Source organism: Mauremys mutica, unplaced genomic scaffold (assembly GCF_020497125.1).
Source record: "Mauremys mutica isolate MM-2020 ecotype Southern unplaced genomic scaffold, ASM2049712v1 001488F_np12_obj, whole genome shotgun sequence".
Taxonomy (NCBI): Eukaryota; Metazoa; Chordata; order Testudines; family Geoemydidae; genus Mauremys; species Mauremys mutica.
The window spans coordinates 1-20030 of record NW_025423215.1 but is presented as its reverse complement, the minus strand read 5'-3'; the positions used below and the strand labels follow the sequence as shown (position 1 = coordinate 20030).

The 20030-nt window shown below is 45.3% G+C and overlaps 1 non-coding gene across 1 annotated transcript; it reads right to left on the bottom strand.

Moving 5' to 3' along the window:
- Nucleotides 1-6217: 6217 nt before the first annotated feature.
- TRNAA-UGC lies at nucleotides 6218-6289 on the bottom strand. Its single transcript has one exon. It is a non-coding gene; the product is annotated as a tRNA-Ala (tRNA).
- Nucleotides 6290-20030: the final 13741 nt, after the last annotated feature.

Here is a 20030-nt window from a genome sequence, read left to right as displayed (position 1 = left end):
CCCTACACGTGCGTTGAGTGCGGGAAACGTTTCATTGAGCACTCAGACTTTGTCAGACATCGTAGAATCCACAATGGAGAGAGACCCTACACATGCTCTGCATTTAGGAAAAGCTTCAATCAGATGTCATTTTCTCTTAGATATCAGAAAATCCAAATGGGAGAGAACTGTAAGAAATGCCTTTATTAGGGCTTCCCAAAGATTTGTTTTTAAAAAAATCACATTTGCTAATTCCAATATAGTGATCTTTGCACCATCTTCACTGTGGTGTCTCAGCTCTGCCGGATGAGTTGCCTGCTTCTGACTTTTGCAGTTCACCCTTCTTTGGGGTCAGTCCTGTGATCTTTTCTATCAGCTCCTTTCCTTTTGACTTGTAGGAGCGTGTGTCCCTCCAGCCAGGAATTTCATCAGTCCAGGTGGGGGAGAGAGGGTTGATGCCAACAAGCTACCCTGAGGCAAAAGTTACCTGTGCCTTACATACACTAGGACTGTACATGGAATTGGCTGCTCAAGTTAGTGATTTTGGTGTAAAAAGACAATTATAGTTGTAGAGCAGAAGCAGCCCAGGGAGTGAACCTAACAGACAGTGATCAAGTGATCTCTCTCCTGCCATCCATCTCCATCCTCTGACAAACAGAGGCTAGGGTCACCATTCCTTACCCATCCTGGCTAATAGCCATTAATGGACTTAACCTCCATGAATTTATTCAGTTTTCTTTTAAACCCTGTTATAGTCCTAGCCTTCACAACCTCCTCAGGTAAGGAGTTCCACAGGTTAACGGTGCGCTGTGTGAAGAAGAACTTCCTTTTATTTGTTTTAAACCTGCTGCCTATTAATTTCATTTGGTGGCCCCTAGTTCCTGTATTATGGGACTAAATAAATAACTTTTCCTTATCTACTTTCTCCACATCACTCATGATTTTATATACCTCTATCATATTCCCTCTTAGTCTCCTCTTTTCCAAGCTGAAAAGCCCTAGCCTCTTTAATATGGGACCTGTTCCAAACCCCTAATCATTTTAATTGCCCTTCTCTGAACCTTTTCTAATGCCAGTATATCTTTTTTGAGATGAGACGACCACATCTGTACATAGTATTCAAGATGTGGGCATACCATGGAGTTATATAAGGGTAATAATATAGTCAGTCTTATTCTTTATCCCCTTTTTAATGATTCCTAACATCCTGTTTGCTTTTTTGACCGCCTCTGCACACTGCGTGGGCGTCTTCAGAGAACTATCCACGATGATTCCAAGATCTTTTGCCTGATTGGTTGTAACTAAATTAGTCCCGATCATATTTTATGTATAATTGGAGTTATTTTTTCCAATATGCATTACTTTACATTTATCCACATTAAATTTCATGTGCCATTTTGTTGCCCAATCACTTAGTTTTGTGAGCTCTTTTTGAAGTTCTTCACAGTCTGCTTTGGTCTTAACTATCTTACCCCTCTCCATTCTGAGAATTTACCATTAATTCCTACCCTTTGTTCCCTGTCTTTTAACCAGTTCTCAATCCATGAAAGGACCTTCCCTTTTATCCCATGACAGCTTAATTTATGTAAGAGCCTTTGGTGAGGGACCTGGTCAAAGGCTTTCTGAAAATCTAAGTACACTATGTCCACCAGATCCCCCTTGTCCTCATGTTTGTTGACCCCCTCAAAGAACTCTAATAGATTAGTAAGACACGATTTCCCTTTACGGAAACCGTGTTGACTTTTGCCCAACAATTTATGTTCTTCTATGTGTCTGACAATTTTATTCTTTACTATTGTTTCAACTAATTGCCCTGTACCGATGTTAGACTTACTGGTCTGTAATTGCCGGGATCACCTCTAGAGCCCTTTTAAAATATTGGCGTTACATTAGCTAACTTCCAGTCATTGGGTACCGAAGCCAATTCAAAGGACAGGTTAAAAACCATTGTTAATAGTTCCGCAACTTCACATTTGAGTTCTTTCAGAACTCTTGGGTGAATGCCATCTGGTCCTGGTGACTTGTTAATGTTGAGTTTATCAATTAATTCCAAAACCTGCTCTAGTGACACTTCAGTCTGTGACAGTTCCTCAGATTTGTCACCTACAATTTGGCAATGTTTATGCTCCTTTCTAGGATTTGACTTCCACTTTTTAAAGGAAGTCTTTTTGTCTCTCACTGCTTCTTTTACATGGTTGTTAAGCTCCGGTGGCTCGTTTTTAGTTCTTTTACTGTGTTTCTTAAATTGGGGTATACATTTAAGTTGGGCCTCTATTATGGTGTCATAAAAGTGTCCATGCAACTTACAGGAATTTCACTTTAGTCACTGTACCTTTTAATTTCTGTTTAACTAACCCCCTCATTTTTGTATAGTTCCCCTTTTTGAAATTAAATGCCACAGCATTGGGCTGTTGAGCTGTTCTTCCCACCACAGGGATGTTAAATGTTATTATATTATGCCGTTTATTTCGAGCAACTGCAGTTATTCAGGAGAGTACAGACAGGCAGAGTTTCCCCTCCCGAGGTAGGTCTCGGTTAGATAAACAATTAAGGCAAGCATTTATACCTTTTGTGACATATAGTAAGGAGCAACAACTGCATTTTGTTTGTACATATTCCTTTCTGATAGCTTACTTCTCTCAGCAATTTCTGCTACAATCTGCATTCTATTCTTATCTAACACAAGGTTGAAAACCAGCATCTCTTACAGTTCTTTTCCGCTCGCCCACGCCCTGCTTGGAAGTCTCCCGTTATTAGCTGTTAGTTAGCCTGGTAAATATCAAGTCCCTGAGAAAACACAGTTATACGAAGCGAAACAAAATCACAAACAGAAATGTCATTGGAAATTCAAAAATTAAAAAGGAAAATGCAATTCCCATGACTTCATTGTATCTGGGCCATTCCTGTATCGAGAGTACCCGCTAAGGGCCCTGTGTGCTTATGGGAAACCTGGAGGAACTCATAGCACAGCCTGGACATGAAACTCAAATGCTCCCAGGTGCCACAGTAAAACCCTTTCCCTGCTGTGGATGATGATTTTATGAAAATATGCTAATGAGTGTGAATATAATGTAACTGGAACATGCTTCATGCAAAAGGTCTCTTGTGCAGTATCATTACAAAGCTTATTATCTACTGTGTGTGTTCAGCCTATTTGTATGAACCGATCATTCCTGTATCTGAAGTTAGAAATATGAACTATAACTCTGAGGTCCTGTTGTAATGATGCAAAGTGTGGGCCATTAATAGTGGTTTGGACTCTTGATGGCTCCCATTAACCAGGACAATTGACTGGAGATGGCTCTGTCCTGCACCATCTGTGAGTCAGGCCAGGAACAATGAAGGCTTGGGGTCTCACAGGTCATGTCACCTGGTACAGGAATCCATCTTAAACCTGGGGCTTTTCCCCAGGAGAGAGACAAAAGATTCCTGCCTTGTACCAAAGCTGTATAAGGGGGTGGAACAGAAGAAAGGTGGCTGCAGTCATGAGAAATCCCCTAGCTACCACCTGAGCTGGAACAAGGACTATACCAGGTGAAAAGATTGGGCCCAGACAAGAAACAAGTCTAGTCTGCAAAAGAAGCTTATTGGAAGATCTCTGAGGGTGAGATTTTATCTGTATTGAGTTTCATACTGTATTGGTCTTAGACTTGCATGTTTTTGTTTTATTTTGCTCTATGGAGAATACAAACTCCACAGAGAAGGAAAAGTTAATGCCTTAGAAAAATCTGTGTGTGTTAGAGTGTCTAGGAGCCACTCTCCTATAGCTTCTTTTCTCTGATTTCCTTTAGAAAATCTGAAGCAGGGAGCAGAAAACCATTGTCTTTTCTGAGGTGTGAGCTCAGGACCTACTGAGTATGAGTCTGACATGCTGCCAGCTATGCTAAGAAGGCCCAGGAAAATGTTTAGGCTTAGTGCATATAAGATCATCCTACAGCAGTGACTGGAGCAGGGAAGGAACTGGAAGAAGCAGAGAGATCTGGTGCCCACAGACCTGTCCTGGCCTCTTTCTCAGCAGCAAAGAAATCAATTTGCCCTTCCAGTGAACAATCTGCTGGAACTAATGGCAGCACAGGGGCGATGTTTCTAAAGTATGCACCCACCTCTACATTTTAGAACTTACTCTCCTTTTTCTAGTGTAGCACTTTGTATATGAATTAGGCAAAACAAACTACACAGGTAAGAGAAACAAGGTCTTGAGAGAAAGCTTGAACTCATAACCCCAACAGATGGCCCCTCTGCACTAACCAGTTGCACCCCTAAAGATGTTTTTTAAACACATTTGGGAAGCAGGCAGTTATCAGTCTCTGTGGTTCACACCTTTGCCTGGTAATTGAAAAGCTGCTGGTTCAAACTTAACTCAAGATGCGGCTTTTCAGCGATGAGACTCCAGTACATTTTAACAGGAAGAAAATCTCCTCTATTCTGGCTTTGCCCCATTAGACTCCTTCTGCCCATCTTCTCCCCCTCCCCCAGTCTCTTTCCTTCCCCACTGGGGCCATGCAGAGAGGAGCCCCAGTCAGTCTCTGTCACAGAGAGTCTGTATCCCATAAAGGGAGGGAGGGGTCTCTCTAAAACATTGATAATGAGGAGGGGAGTGGTGTGCGTGGTTAGGGGGGAAAGGATGGAGAACTAACAGTGGGGCACAGAGAGATTCCTCCAGATTGGGAAGATCCCCTGCTGCCCCCCATCAGCCAGCTGTGAGAAGAACAACTGTGGGGGTGGTGGGGTCTCCACATGCTGCCCCCGCCCCAACTGCCAACTCTGCCAACTGTGGCAATGGGAGCTGCGGGGGTGGAGTCTGCGGGCAGCAGTGCGCAGAGACGCCCCTGGCCCTCCAGCTTAGGGGCTGTGGGTTGCTTTTGGGAGATGCCCGAGGTAAATTCTGCACCCCTCACCCTCTCCTGCAACCCCTGCCCCAGCCCAGACCCCACACCTGCACCCAAACTCCCTCCAAGAGCCTGCCCCCCACACTGCCTCTGCACCCCAACCCTCTGACTGAGCCCAGACCCTGCACCCAAACTCTCCCAGAGCCCAACCCCTCTCCCTCCCACAACCAAACTCCTTCCCAGAGCCTTAGGCAGGTGTGCGTGGCAGGTGGGGCAGGACTTGGTCCCATTCTGGGCACCACCAAAAATTATACAAACCTGCCACCCCTGTCCAGCCCAATCTTCTGCTGATGCACCTCAGCCCACACCCATGCAGGGTTTGAAGCTTTCGTTGCTTAAATTCCAGGACACGGAGGGATTTCAGCTCCCCTTTGCCCAGAGGGAACCTTCACCCCACTCCTAACCAGGTTCTTGTCCATGGGATCACTGTAGGGGGGCTGGTCCCTCGGTGTCTTTTCTCTCTCTAGGACAGGCCAGGGTGCAATAACTGGGGGCATCTGAGCACCGAGGACCTTCTGTGGGGCTGCCATTCCCCTTCCCCTTCTGTTGTCCCATCTGCCATTGACTCCAGCCTTTTTTTCTATCCATCGTCAGCACCATCCCAAGCCAGCAGCACTCGCCTCAAAAAGACAGAGTCCTGTGGCACCTTACAGACTAACAGACGTATTGGAGCATAAGCTTCTGTGGGTGGATACCCACTTCGTCAGGTGAATGTAGTGGAAATTTGCAGGGGCAGGTATAAGTATGCAGGCAAGAATCAGTCTAGAGATAAGGAGGTTAGTTCAATCAGGGAGGATGAGACCCTCTTCTAGCAGTTGAGGTGTGATCACCAAGGGAGGAGAAACTGCTTTTGTAGTTGGCAAGCCAGTCACAGAATTCCCACTCCATTCATCTGACGAAGTGGGGATTCACCCACGAAAGCTCATGCGCCAATATGTCTGTTAGTCTAGAAGGTGCCACAGGACTCTGTCGCCTTTTACAGATCCAGACTAACACGGCCACCCCTCTGATACTCAAAAAGACAGTGTCCCCTGCTGGGAGTAAATCATTGACCCCTCTCCTCCCTGAGCACTGACTGCCCCTCTGTTTCCTTGCCTCGCAGTCTGTGCAGATGGGACCTTTCCCTCCAGTGCTGGAGGATTCGCCCTTCTCATCTACCATTGTCCCAAGCAGCACAGCGGGTGGGAATCTTAAATGTACCGAGGTGACTTAGGAGCAGAACCCCCCCCCCGACCTTCCATGCAATTGTCACTTGCCCCTCACTGAGCAGGACTGAAACTGATGCAGGGAGACTGGTGGGCCACATCCCCTCTGGGAATGAGCAAAGCAGCAGGGTGAAAAAATGATCATGAAGATGCTGGGGATTGAACCCAGGGCCTCATATATGCAAAGCATGGGCTCAACCACTGAGCTACATCCCCTAGCAGGTTGTGTTTGCTATGGGTTACACTCAGAGCCCTCCTGTTTCCAGAGCATCCAGTGACCTATAAGCTTCACGAGAAGCCCATTCCCCTCTCTGAGGACCAATCCTGCTCTCCTGGAGGTGACTTGTTCATAGGGGTCACTTTTCAGCAGGGCCAGATTCTATGTGTGGGGCAGAGAGAGTGGCTGCCCTGGTCTCAGGGTGCAGAGATACACTCAGCCCTCTCCCCTACATTGGGTTGGGGGTGCAGCAATCCCCTGCTGCAAGGTCATAGTGGGGGATGCTGTGAGCAGCTCAACACCTCACCCTGGTGGCAGAAGTGGTGTGCGGAGCTCCAGGTGTTTCTAGGATCTGCTATTTCCACCTGCCTGTAAACTCCAGCCTTCCCCAGCACATTCACTGCGGTGCAATTGGGTCACTGTTTCCATGGCTGAACAGCAAAGAATGGCGCCCAGTTTCCCTTCTATCGGCAGCAGGATTAGCCTGTGTCGGTGGTTAATGAGGTGGATCTAGTTGTAGATTGTTATTCGTTCCCCACCTTGACAATTCACACCGTCCCTTTCCCAGGCAGATTCCCAGCACCTCAGTGATCCTGGTAGCAGGGTTGGGTCCTGAGATTTTCAGGGTTCTTTTCCCCTCCACCTGGAGTGAACTCAGCTTTTCCCCCATCCCAGACAATCCATGAAATAACAACAGGAGCATAAAGAAAGAGGGGAGGGAACATCTCACGGCCAGGGCTGGATGTGCCCAGAGCCCCCTGCTTGTCCATTGTTTCCATGGAATTTGGCCCCCTGCTTTGCACAAGGGACAGAGAAAGATCTTGCTGTTCCTGTGTCTGTGCAAGGAAAATTGTGCTTCTGTATGAAAGAGAGGCGGGAAATGGGCCCATGATGAGGCAATAGCCTCAGGGTTAAGAGCAAAGGACAATGATGGAAAGGTTCACAATTGACTCAGTAGTTGCATACAAAGGTGCACATTTGGCAGTTACACTGGGAAATTCTTGCTCCTTCTCAAGCTCAGGTTGGCCACCCCGGTCTAGATGTAGAAGTTACAACATTTAAACTGGAAAGAGGGGCCAATTTCCCCATCATTTCACACCTTTACACCCAAACACGATGACTTTCTGAATGAACCCTCCTCGTTCAGCCAGAAGATCTTGGGGTGGATGTAGGAGTCACTGGGTAAAATTATCTGGACTCTGTTCTGAATCAGGTCATAGAATCATAGAATCTCAGGGTTGGAAGGGACCTCAGGAGGTCATCTAGTCCAACCCCCTGCTCAAAGCAGGACAAAACCCAACTAAATCATCCCAGCCAGGGCTTTGTCAAGCCTGACTTTAAAAACCTCTAAGGAAGGAGATTCCACTACCTCCCTAGGTAACCCATTCCAGTTCTTCACCACCCTACTAGTGAAAAAGTTTTTCCTAATATCCAACCTAAACCTCCCCCTCTGCAACTTGAGACCATTACTCCTTGTTCTATCATCTTCTACCACTGAGAACAGTCTAGATCCAACATCTTGTGAACCCCCTTTCAGGTAGTTGAAAGCAGCGATCAAATCCCCCCTCAGAACAGAGGTACCTAGTGATCTAGTCTGGCTGTAAAATCTATAGATCAACACCATTAATATGAAATTAATCCTCAGAAACGGCTGTTCCCCACCCAGACCCCAGCAAAGGGCTCTCCAGGGAAGGGGGCTGTTGAGGAAGGGAAGAAGGAAGACGTCCTTCTCTCCCTGGAGGAACAGGGCTCTGCGCTTTGGACAGAAAGGAGGGGAAGGAAATGGCCACACGATGGCAGCAGAACCTAAGAAATGAAACACAATAGGCTTATGTCCACACTGCAATGAAACACCCAGAGCTGCCCCATACCAGCTCAGGCTCCCGGGGCTTGGGCTGTGGGATGGAAAATTTGCAGTGTAGACATCTCGGCTCAGGCTCAATACCAGGCTCTGATACCTCATAAGGCTGGGAGGGAGCTTAGCAAGTAAAAAAGGTAGAATGGCAGTGGAGTATTACCCTGGTCTCAATGGCATTTCTCCATCAGTCTGTCTGCTCTGGGGCAGGGACAATAACATGTCCTGCTGCATTCGTTATTTCAAAGGGCGGTTTAGGATTTTCATTCTCACACATGGTGCACGAAGCAGGACTCAACCCTCGGCATAAACTAAACGAGCTGCCCACAGATTCTGGCAGCCACAATGAGGCATTTGGTGTGAGAGCTCAGACCTGCCCCTGTCCCACAGGGACGGGGTCATCTGTGAGGGGACTGGGCCACTGACCTACCAGCTCCTAACTCCCAAACTTTCAGTAATATCATCAGTGCCTGTGAGTGTAATTTAAACCATCAAAACAGTCATAGTGGGCTAGACCATAGTCTGGACTTCGGGTCTGGAAAAGAGTTGCCACAATCCATAGACCAGGTTGTTATATAAAATGCACATGGATTTTAACCCTTCACATACAGTAATGGGAAAGTTCTTGGTTCAGGCTTGTAGCAGTGATGGAATAAACTGCAGGTTCAATAAACAGCTGGGATGGGTCATTCAGTCCTTTGTACAGAGCTTCAGTTTGTAGCAAAGTCTCTCCAGAGGTATGAAGCAGGATTGAAGACAAGATGGAGATGAGGCATCAGCCATTTATAGTCTCTTGCCATGTGGTCTTTGCTTTCTTTGTCCCAAGGACACTCTGTCCAGCACGTGGCATAGAAAAACCTTAGAGTTCTGTCCATAGGCAGGTCCCTGCAGACCTTGCTGAGTCACAAGGCGTATCTGCCTTCTCTCAGTGGGTCGATTGTAGAGCTGATGGTCTTTAATGGGCCATCAAGCAGGCTAGGCAGAACTGACACCAACTTGTCTGGCTGGGGTGTTTCCCGGAAGCAGAGCACAAGTTTGAAATATGGACAGAACAGAGCCAATACTTATAACATCAATTACAAAAATGATACACATCTAGAGATGGCATCATTATAATCAACCAATCAGAACCTCTCCATAGACCCCTTACATGACAACCTTTCTACAATATTGGCTGCAAATATAGAACAGTGGTCACAATGGTGATCTATACAGTTACAGATTATGTCAGTAACGCCACAGGAGGTGACACGGCATCAGTGAGACTGATACTGGAATACTGCCTCCAGATTTGATGTCCTCATTTGAAAAAGATGTTGTGAAATTGGAGCTGGGGCAGCAAAGAGCCACCAAATGTCCTGAGGGATGGAGAAAAATGCCTTCTAGTGAGCTATTGAAAGAGCTCAACCTGTCCAGCTTATCAAAAGAAGATTGAAAGGTGACTTCATTGAAGTGTTGAAGTGCATTAATGGAGAGAAAAGATTGGATAATAAAGGGCTTTTTAGTCTAGCAGAGAAAAGCATAACAAGACCCAATGTCTGGAAGGTGAAAAGAGACAAATTCATATTACAACTAAGGCACAAAGATTCAACAGTGAGGATGATTGACCACAGGAACAAGCTACCAAGGAAAGTGGTGGATTCTCCATCTCTTGATGTCATTTCATGAAGACTAGATGCCTTTCTGGAATGTGTTTGCCCCAAAAGTAGCTCTTGTGTCATACTGGAGGCCTGTGATATGCAGGGGGTCAGATTAGATGCTCTAATGGTCTCTTCTGGCCATAAAGTCTACTCATTTCTGAAAAACTGAGTGTAGCATTGAGAGCAGCATCTGATGTTTTCCTGTCTAGCCGGCTTGCTGCCTAGAATGAACGCTCCTTGAGTGGGGTGAGCCACAGGGAATAGCTCAAACCTCCAAAGTGCCTGGCCAGGGGCAGGACATTGGCACAGCAAGGGAGGGGTGTGGCAGTGACATCACAAAGGCCTTTTGCAGGACCTCAGACTATTGGTCCAAGGTGGTGGGGAGGTGGTGACCTCACAGAGAGATGCTGACATCAGCCAGGCAGGACAGGGGCGAGGGGCCAGGGAAACCTCAGAGACCCCTGTGGCTTTGCTTCAGCAAGTCTCCTTCTCCAGGTCTCTCTTTGAGGACTGAGAGAGTATTCGGGTTCACGGACGTGAGCGCCAGGAGGAACCTCTTTCGAGTTTTCTCCTTCCCTTTTCGTGATTTTACTAGAAAACAGCCGTCCCTGTTTAAAAGGTAAGAGCCTCCTGGAGGTTTGAAACCTGTTCAGTCTGATCCATCTGATGACAGTTGAATTCTAAGCATGGAAAACTCGAGCTTAAGGAGGCAGAAGTTTATTGCGCACCTGGGATTTTGTCCCTGAGAATCACTGGGGACATTAGGGTTTGTCCTTTTTGTTTCCCCTTTTCCTCCATCCATCCCTCCCTCCTTTCTCTTCATTTCTTGCTTCTTTTGTCCTTTCTCCTGTTCCCCTCCCAACACCAGGAGTGTGTGTGTGTGTGTGTGTGGCGGGGGAGGGCTCTGCAGCTCCCACTGTGGGAGGTCCACCCAAAAATGTGGGGCTGAAATAGTGCTCGGGCAATGATCCCCACCAGTGACCTGGGCCATCCTTTGGGCTCTCTGGTGAGAACCCTCAGCCTCCCGTCCTCAGTCTCTACCCTGATTGGCTGAGCAGGGGGTTATTGACAGGGAGGAGACTCAGGTCCTTGTTGGTCCCTTTTAAGACCAAGGAAATAAGTCAGAACCAGTTCTATGTTTGATGAATTTTGCTGCTTCTCTGCATTAGTGGTCTCTGAGCAGTTCATGATTCTCTCTAACATTGCAGTTCTCCTCAAATACTTGCTGAATAATTCCTGTGCACTGTTGTTGGTCTGGAGCTCATCTGAGAGCACTTTATTCAGGTCATTCAATGTCTGAAATTCAAGATCCGATGGTTAGTTTGAAAATCAGGGCTCTTGGGTCCTATTCCCAACTCTGCCACTGACTGGCTGTGTGACCTCAGACAAGTCAATTCTCCTTTCTCAGCCTTAGCTTCTCCCTCTTTCAAGTAGGGATAATAATGATCTGCTCCTACCTAGCTCAACACACTCACTCTTCCCCAGCACACACACTGTCTCTCCCCACACACACACAGTCTCCACACCGCAGTTGAAAAGCAGCTGGCAATCTAGTAAGATGCCCGTGGAACGGTGGGATAGAGAAACCTGCATCATGTGATGCTGTACCAGCCCGTGAGGCATCGCAAACCCTTCCCAAAACACCCTGCAGCCAGTTGCACAGTGGGATAGTTGCCCACAGTGCACTGCTCTCTGTTGCCATCCAAGAACTGCTAGCAGGGATGTGCTCTGGTGACACAAGGGGCATAGGGAGGACATTCAATAGCTGTTTAGTTAAAACACTTTAACTAAAGCAGCAATGCCAGGGGGTTGGTGGCTCCTTTCTTTCCTCACCCTGGAGTAAACTCAGCTTTTTATTCCATTTTTGATGTTTCATGGAATAGCAACAGACGACCGAAGAAAGACGTGGACAGGGTGGGTCTCAGGGGAGGGGCAGAGAGGTTCGAGCGGTGGGCAGAGCAGGTCTCGGAGGTGGGGGCAGTGGGCAGGGCAGGTCTCAGGGCAGGGCAGAGGTGAGAGAAGTGGGCTGGGTGGATCTCCAGGGAGAGGCACAGAGGTGTGGGTGGTGGGCAGGGTGGGTTGCAGGGACGGGTCAGCGAGGTGGCGATGGCGGCTGGTGGGCAGACCTTGTGGTAGGGAGTGGAGAGGCACGAGCAGGAGGCAGGAAGGCCTTCGGGGAGGAGAGGAGCGAGCGAAAGGTGGCTCAGCTGTCCTCAGCCAAAGAGGAAGAACGGGGATGGGAAGTGGCCAAACAGGAGCAAGAGGGGAGCACAGGTGGGGCCTCAGAGAGAGGAGAAGGGTGTGGGGGGCAGTGCCATGGTCTGGGCACCAATGGGCCCCCCACTTCTAGGGAGCTTCCAGCGCTCACACCCAGCCTCCCTAAATGCAAGGGCCATGGACCACCTATTCTCTTCATCTTCACTAACCAAGCCCCTCCCCAAGCTATGTTGATGGGAGAAGCCCTCCTGTTGGCACAGCGCTATCTGCACCGGGGTTGGCTGATATAACTGCATTGCTTAGGGAGGTAAATTTTTTACACCCCTGAGTAATGTAGTTACACCGATCTAATTTTGTAGTGTAGACCTGTCCAAAGAACCTTGGGAGTAAAACTTCACCTGCTCCTCTGCTTTACTGAATCCAAACACCAGCAAAGCTTGTCAGGCCCAGATGGAGGTTGGCAGAGAGTCAGGTGTGTGCAGACATGATCCCTTCAGCAACTGTAGGCACCATGGCTTAGCTGGCTAAAACCACTGTTTTGTATACAGGACATCCTGGGTTCAAGTTCCAGTGGTACCTTACTGAGTTGCTTTTGGGGCACCTGGTACTGGCTACTGTCAGAAGACAAGATTCAGAGCTAGATTGACCTTCGGTCTAGCCTAGTGTGGTTTTTCTTATGGTTTAAATTACACTCACAGGTGTAGTAAGTGCAGGCCCTAATAAAGGCCCAGTATGAGGCCTGAGGCCTGAACTAAAGTAATGGTCAAGACTTTGCTAACATAAAGCAAAGTTAAGCTGTGAGCCAGAGGTAGGCCCTGCTCACAGAAGCTGGCACGAAAAGGGCTGATGCTGCATAAACATATATTCACCTAGCATAAACACAGCACTAGAACACACTATACTGAAACATTCCATAGATAACAGGAGGACAGGCCGACCCATCCCAATGACAGGGGCAAAAGGGTAAAATGATGGATAGAGTTGTTTTGATCGAACCAACATGTACAAGGTAGAAGGCGGTACCTTAATACGTAGAGGGGTTGTAACTTGCTACGTAGAGAGGTTGCACCTCAATACGTCAGGTGTGATGTGTAACTTGTTTGTATCTGTGTATAAGAATGCATCCCTGGGGAGGTGCCTTTGTCCGGCCGTAGGGGGAGTGGAAAGTCCCGCCACTAAGCCGGGTCCTTGCCAAGAGGCACTTTCTCGTAGTATGCCCTGAATTAGGCTAAGAAACCTACAGGGAACTGCAATTGTGTCCGAGGTCGCAATAAACCTAGCCCGATGTGGCTTTGCATCTTACTGGACTCTGTGGTCATTGGGGATTCTCGTCGGGTCTGCTGTGTCAGCTTCTGCAGAGCTGGGGCAGCACACAGAGGGACTCACACACGCAGCCGAGTGATATCAACAAGGAGACAGCAGAGCACCACACCGGTACCGCTCTGACAACACTGGTGACCCCGACCGCTGATCTGGTGAGTAAGCGAGCCTGCCGTGGTAAGAATCGCAATCCAACATGGCAGCAAACCTCGAGCTAGGGAACCCCCTTATCCCCTCCCTTTTGAGCCCCACGGAGTTTGATAACTCCTGGACCCGCTGGATTGCCAGTAAAGGGGGTCCTTATGAATTTAAAAAAGAGAGTGGGGAAACATGGACTGGCATATGTAGAGCGACGGTACAGACCGAGGCTCTGAGAAATAGTAATAAAAGTAAAAAAGCAGTGAAATGGCTTAAACAGCATGCTGGCATGATGGCCAAACAAGTAACAGTAACAAAGAAAGAGTTAAAAGAATCAAAAGAAGCTACACAGCCCTGGAATGCTCCCACGCCCCTTGCAGGGTGGCAAGCAGCCCAGAGACAACCAGTACAGGAACAGAATGAAACACTGGAAACAGCTGTAAGGAACTTACAAAAAATACATGTGCCGTCCCCTGTTATAAATATTGGTGGTAAACAGCAGGCTTCAGGTAGCTACCCTGTGCCTGAAGAATGGGGACAGAAATGGAAAAAGGTGGCCCTAGTAAAATTAAAACATGAAACGGGGTCCACTGCATTGCAACCATCACCTTATGATAAAAGCCAGGTTCCAGTTAAAACTTAAACCGGAACCTAGACTGGTGCCTGTCAGAACGGGACAAGTAAGTGCACAAAAGGAAAGAGTAGCAAACAATACTCTCACTGAATTGGTAAATCAAATGAAGGAAAAAATGGAACAGTTCACAGAGCACATTAGGAGACAGGAGCTGCGACTCGATCGCAGGGGAGTGAATAAAAAAGAATTTCAAAGTAAAAAACTAAAATTAAGCGGGTTAACACCTAGAATTGATGCATTAACACATGGAGCAGCCCAAAACCAGTTAACTGCAGCAAAAAAGGGCACTCCCACTATCCATTTGGCATGCACACAAAAGCAACAGACACTGGGGGAACAAATTCAGGTTTTACAAGAGCAGGTAACTACCCCCAATCTCCTCTCACAGCCAGGATAAAAACCAGGGGCACAATTCCCAACTGTGCAGGTTTCCAATTGCTTTGACCCATGGAACCACACTCGCGCTCATATCTAAAAATATAACCTTGTTTCTTAAATATTTGTACATACCAATTAAGTTTTGTCCTTTATATGTTAGGACAGTTTGCTAAATTTGTCTCAGTTTGCTAAACTTGCTGCTGCTGTTTGTACTTTCAAATACCTTGATACAGTTAATCTCTCTTGGCTCAGGTCTCGCTACCTTCCTAGGAAGAGCTAGGTTGCTCTTCCCCCCCCTCCTTCCCCCCCGCCTCTCCTCACTTCGGCTCTCTTTTTGTTTTAAAAGTTAAGTTATAGTTTTTACAGAAACCTCCAAAAAATAAAGCAATTGAAAACAGAACAAAACAAAAACAAAAAGAAAACAAGGTAAAAACTTTAAATCCAGTAAATTAATTATTTTAACCCTTCAGGAATGCAACAGCTGGAATTATTCCTAACTTTCTTAAAGATATGGTTGCCAAGCAACAGAAATGCACTCTCTGCTTCTGATACAAACCACTAACTAATATTTGAAACATGGGCTTTTCTTATATCCATATAGCAGAGTTTTAAAATAATGTTAAATATAAAGTAATGCAAAATTCCTGGTTACCAAATTAATACAATACATTTGGCAAATATTAATATATTTTTATCAAATTTATGCTACAAGTTTTAAATAAGATAATAACTTGTTTATTCAAATGTTTAACCCTTTTTATTTTTTATTTTGGTTGTGTTATTTTGTATAGTTATGAATAGAATTTTGGCGCCATTTGTTTTTAATTGTAAGTTTGTCCTGTATGTCATGTGTGTGTCTTATGTCTATGTTGTGTGTGTCACGTAACTATTTTTTTTTTTAATTATTTTTATTTTGTTGCAACAAAAGTCAATTTTATACCCTTTCAAAAATATATATAACATGTGGTACCACACTATTTTAAAATCATGGTTGGGGTAAAATAGTAGTATTAGCACCAATTTTTGTGCAAAGTTCAAAAAAGGTTTCAGTTACAAATATATGTACATATATTTCTGCCTCAACAAATAATGCAATTGCAAACAAAAAGAATTCTCTTTTATCAATCACAGTTTTGTTTTTTAATTTTTTTTTTTTTAATTTTTGTCCAAAGAAAAAATGTAAGGGAAAACCTCAACATTAAGGTAAAGATAATACTAACAAAATGTCAATTTCTTGTTTGGGCTTTTTATAAACTTGTTTGCACTTATAAATATAGTTATAAGAATGTTATAACCAAAATGTTTTAAAATAACAATTTATGCATAAAGCTAACCAAACAATTTTAACAGGTTTTAACATTTTCAACAGGTTTCCACCTTTGGCTCCCAAACATAACAGAGCATCATGAAAGTATACCCTCAAATACCCTCAAAGTATTTGCATGTATCTGTATTTAAAATTTATTTTGGTTTAATTTTATAGTTGGTTTAATTTTATATGCTTTTCTTTGATGTTATGTTATGTTAATGGGATGCAATGGTTGTTAAGGTTTGTGCTTCTAAACAGTTAGCAAGAGTAAAGTTGGTATCACAAGCAAATTAACTCTAGAAAGCTTGTTGAAATTATGTTACTAACTCTTTTGCTGAAACAAAGTGTTCAGCAAAGGAAAGTAATACACCTTCTCATGGAAGATTGTGAGCATTTATTTTAGCTGTTAAGCATTATATTTACTATGAAATATTAGTAATGCACCTCAAATGAAAATGAATGTCTATACAACAATTGCAAAAGTATAGCTTGTGTTATAAAAGGCTCGGTCCCTATTACATTGTTCTTATTACATTGTAAACAAACTAAGTTAAAACTGTGTATTAAGTTTGGGTTACTGAAAAACAAACAAACAAAAACCTTTACTATGTTAACTAACAAAAGTTGTTTAAGTTGCATCCAACAGATCAAAGATGCCAAAACATATCACACCATGAAGACACCAGTTCATATCTGTATACAGTGAAGAAACCCCCAAGCATCAAGAAAAGAAAAATGAAGTGTTTTATAAATAAGAGACTGGTCAATTACACCTCTATCTACAATATATGGACAATTAATTTAACAATCAGCTAAAAACCACTAGCTGGACCAAAAAAACTGTCATTTAATTTCAACTTGGTTATTGTGTAAAAAAACAACTGTATTATTGCTGTACTACTGTATTATCACTGTACTGCTATATTATTGCTGTACTACTGTATTATTATTGTGCTGCTGTATTATTGCTGTATTGTATGATTGATGTATAATATGTATAACCCTGCTAAACTGTTTAACCAACACACAGGTACAAATCAACAAACGAATGGCAGCAAACAACATGAAGACAAGGAAAAAACAAATTGGTAAAAAAACTAAGTTACATAGTAACTACAAATTGGGTAAACAAATTGCCTGTTAGTACCAGTCATAATTTGGGTCAGTAACCACTGCATCCTAACTGAGGCACATGTTATTCAAAACAATCTTGTTCAGTGTCTGGGTACCAATATGAAAATCCTGACACAGCAATATTTGATAAATTGGTTACTGTCCATTCAGTAGGTTATCTGGAAGACAGCATCCATAAGAAACAACTGGATCTACATCAACCAATGGAACAGAGAAGCTACCCACTTCTGTTTCCTGCCCAGTAAAGCTGACCAGAGGGTGACAACCAGCTTTAAGGATAACCTATAACATGAATGGACAGTACTGTGTAGTAACTAATTACAATATATTTATATATAAAGGCCTCAGTGGTAGTGTCACTACTCCAAATTTTTATTTTACTTCTCATATACACAGCACTGTGGGACACACTATCACAAGCCCCATCCCAGTAGTTTAAAACACTCAGCCTACTACTAATAATGAGAGAGATAGTCACTGAAATTGCCCTAATAGGGGTGTGTGTCTATCTGTGTCACCAAAGTAAAAGGGCCACAGTACACCAGCAAATTGGAAAAACATGGTTATGCTTGGATATAAGATTGGTGTCATATGTACACATACATACTATACATATATAGCCCATACGCACTACAAATATATATGCCATATCCATATAATTCATATATATTAATTATTTGGCAGTGCCTCTAAGGCTCAATCATAATATTACATTCCTCAGTCATGGTCCCGGGCCTAAACATTCCCAGGCCCAACATAAGGGACTAAAATAATTGGATAATAAAGTCTGTCTAATAGTCGTACGAGGGAATGTGCAGACTAAAAAGACAGATGGGGCATGAGTGTATGGATGGTAAAATAAGGTAAACCACTATAACAGTGTTTAGCCCACTGGGTTATCTTTAGTCCATACATTATGCTTTTCCGGGACGATGGGTAAACATCCTCCCCATAAAAAGACAAAAAGCGGGGGAATGTAGTAAAGTGCAGGCCCTAATAAAGGCCACAGTATGAGGCCCTGAGGCCTGAACTAAAGTATATGGTCAAGACTTTGCTAACATAAAGCAAAGTTTAAGCTGTGAAGCCAGAGGTAGGCCCTGCTCACAGAAAGCTGGCACGAAAAAGGGCTGAATGCAGCATAAACATATATTCACCTAGCAATAAAACACAGAACTAGTAACACACTATACTGAAACATTCCATAGATAACAGGAGGACAGGCCGACCCATTCCCCATATGACAGGGGCAAAGGGTAAAATGATGGATAGAGTTGTTTTGATCGAACCAACATGTACACAGGTAGAAGGCGGTACCTTAATACGTAGAGGGGTTGTAAACTTGCTACGTAGAGAGGTTTGCACCTCAATACGTCAGTGTGTGTATGTGTAACTTGTTTGTATCTGTGTATAAGAATGCTCCCCTGGGGAGGTGCCTTTGTCCCCCGGCCGTCAGGGGGAGTTGGGAAAGTCCCGCCACTAAGCCGGGTCCTTGCCAAGAGGCACTTTTCCTCGTAGTAAATGGGCCCCTGAATTAGGCTAAGAAACCTACGGTACGCAGGGAACTGCAATTGTGGTCCGGAAGGTCGCAATAAACCTTAGCCCGATGTGGCTTTGCATCTTACTGGACTTCTGTGGTTCATTGGGGATTCTCAGTCGGGTCTGCTGTGTCCAGCTTCTGGCAGAGCTGGGGGCAGGCACACAGGAGGGACTCACACCACGGCAGCCGAAGTGATATCAACAAGGAGACAGCAGAGCACACACCACCGGTACCCGCTCTGACAACAACAGGCACTGATGATAGATGTTACTGAAAGTTTGGGAGTTAGGAAGCTGATAGGTCAGTGGTCCCAGTCCCCTCACAGATCGACCCCCAGTCCCTCTGGGACAGGGGCAGGTCTCAGCTCTCACACCAAATGCTCATTGTGGCTGCCAGAATCTGGTGGGCAGCTCGTTTAATTTATGCCAGAGGGTTGAGTCCTTGTTTTGTGCACCGAGTATGAGAATGAAAATCCGTAAAGCAACCCTTTGAAATAAACAAAAGCAGCCGGGACGTGTTTTCTGTTCCCTGCCGCCCCCAAAGGCAGACAGACCGATGGAGAAATGCCCATGAGTTCCAGGGTTAATTAACAAACTCCCCTGCAACGTTTTTAAACCATTTCCACTTGCTAAACCCCCTCCGCCAACCTTCTGGGCTCCTGGAGCAGGGGACTGAGCCTGAGCCGAGGACACGGACAAACTGACAACTTTCTACAGCCCAAGCCGCATGAGCCTGGATTAATGTGACACGGGCCAGTCGTGGGTGTTTCAATGCACTGGAGACGTAGCCTAATGTTATGTCTCCTGCACTGCGATTAACACACCCATGGCACCTGTCCGACAAAAGCCCGGGTCAGCTGACTCAGGGTTATGGGGCTTGGGCTGCAAGACTATAAAAATTTACTTAGTGCAGACAGATGGGCTTGAGACCCAACCTCCTGAGACCCCCTACGACGGGTGAGGGTTTCCGAACCCAGGCTTCGAGTTGTGAAACCACAAATATCTGCACCACAGTTTTTAGCCTCTCAGCTTTAACAACTTCATGAGCCCACGTCAGATGGTCCAGGCCAGCCATGCTGCCATCTTTAATCCCAGGAGAGATGGACTCTAAGGGTACGTCCTCCATTGCAAATGTCAGCCCAGGTGTTGGCTCGCTGTGCTCCAAGAGCAGCACCCTGGAAGCCCCAGTATTCACCAGTCTCATATAATGATGATACGAGTTTGTACAAAGTCTGTGCCTGTTAGTGAGGTTATCATTTCAAAAAGTCTTGGTCTGTTGAACATTACTAATTGTGTTGGATTGCTTGTGTGTAGCATTGGCTGGGAAGTTTTGGCTCCCTTGTGTGTGTTACTGAGTATTGAGGTTTGGGAAATGCCCACCCACCCAGCCTTTCTGGTGTGGACAATGGAGGAGCCAGACATCGCTAGCTGGCCCATTAAAGGTATCTACGCTCCCAAGGACTATCCCAGGAACCGTGTACAATGCAGGAACTTTCTCCCGAGATAGCACAGGTCGACAAACGGGCCACTGCTTGATTCACATCCTAGCAAAGGTACTTCCTAGACAGTTGGAAGAAAC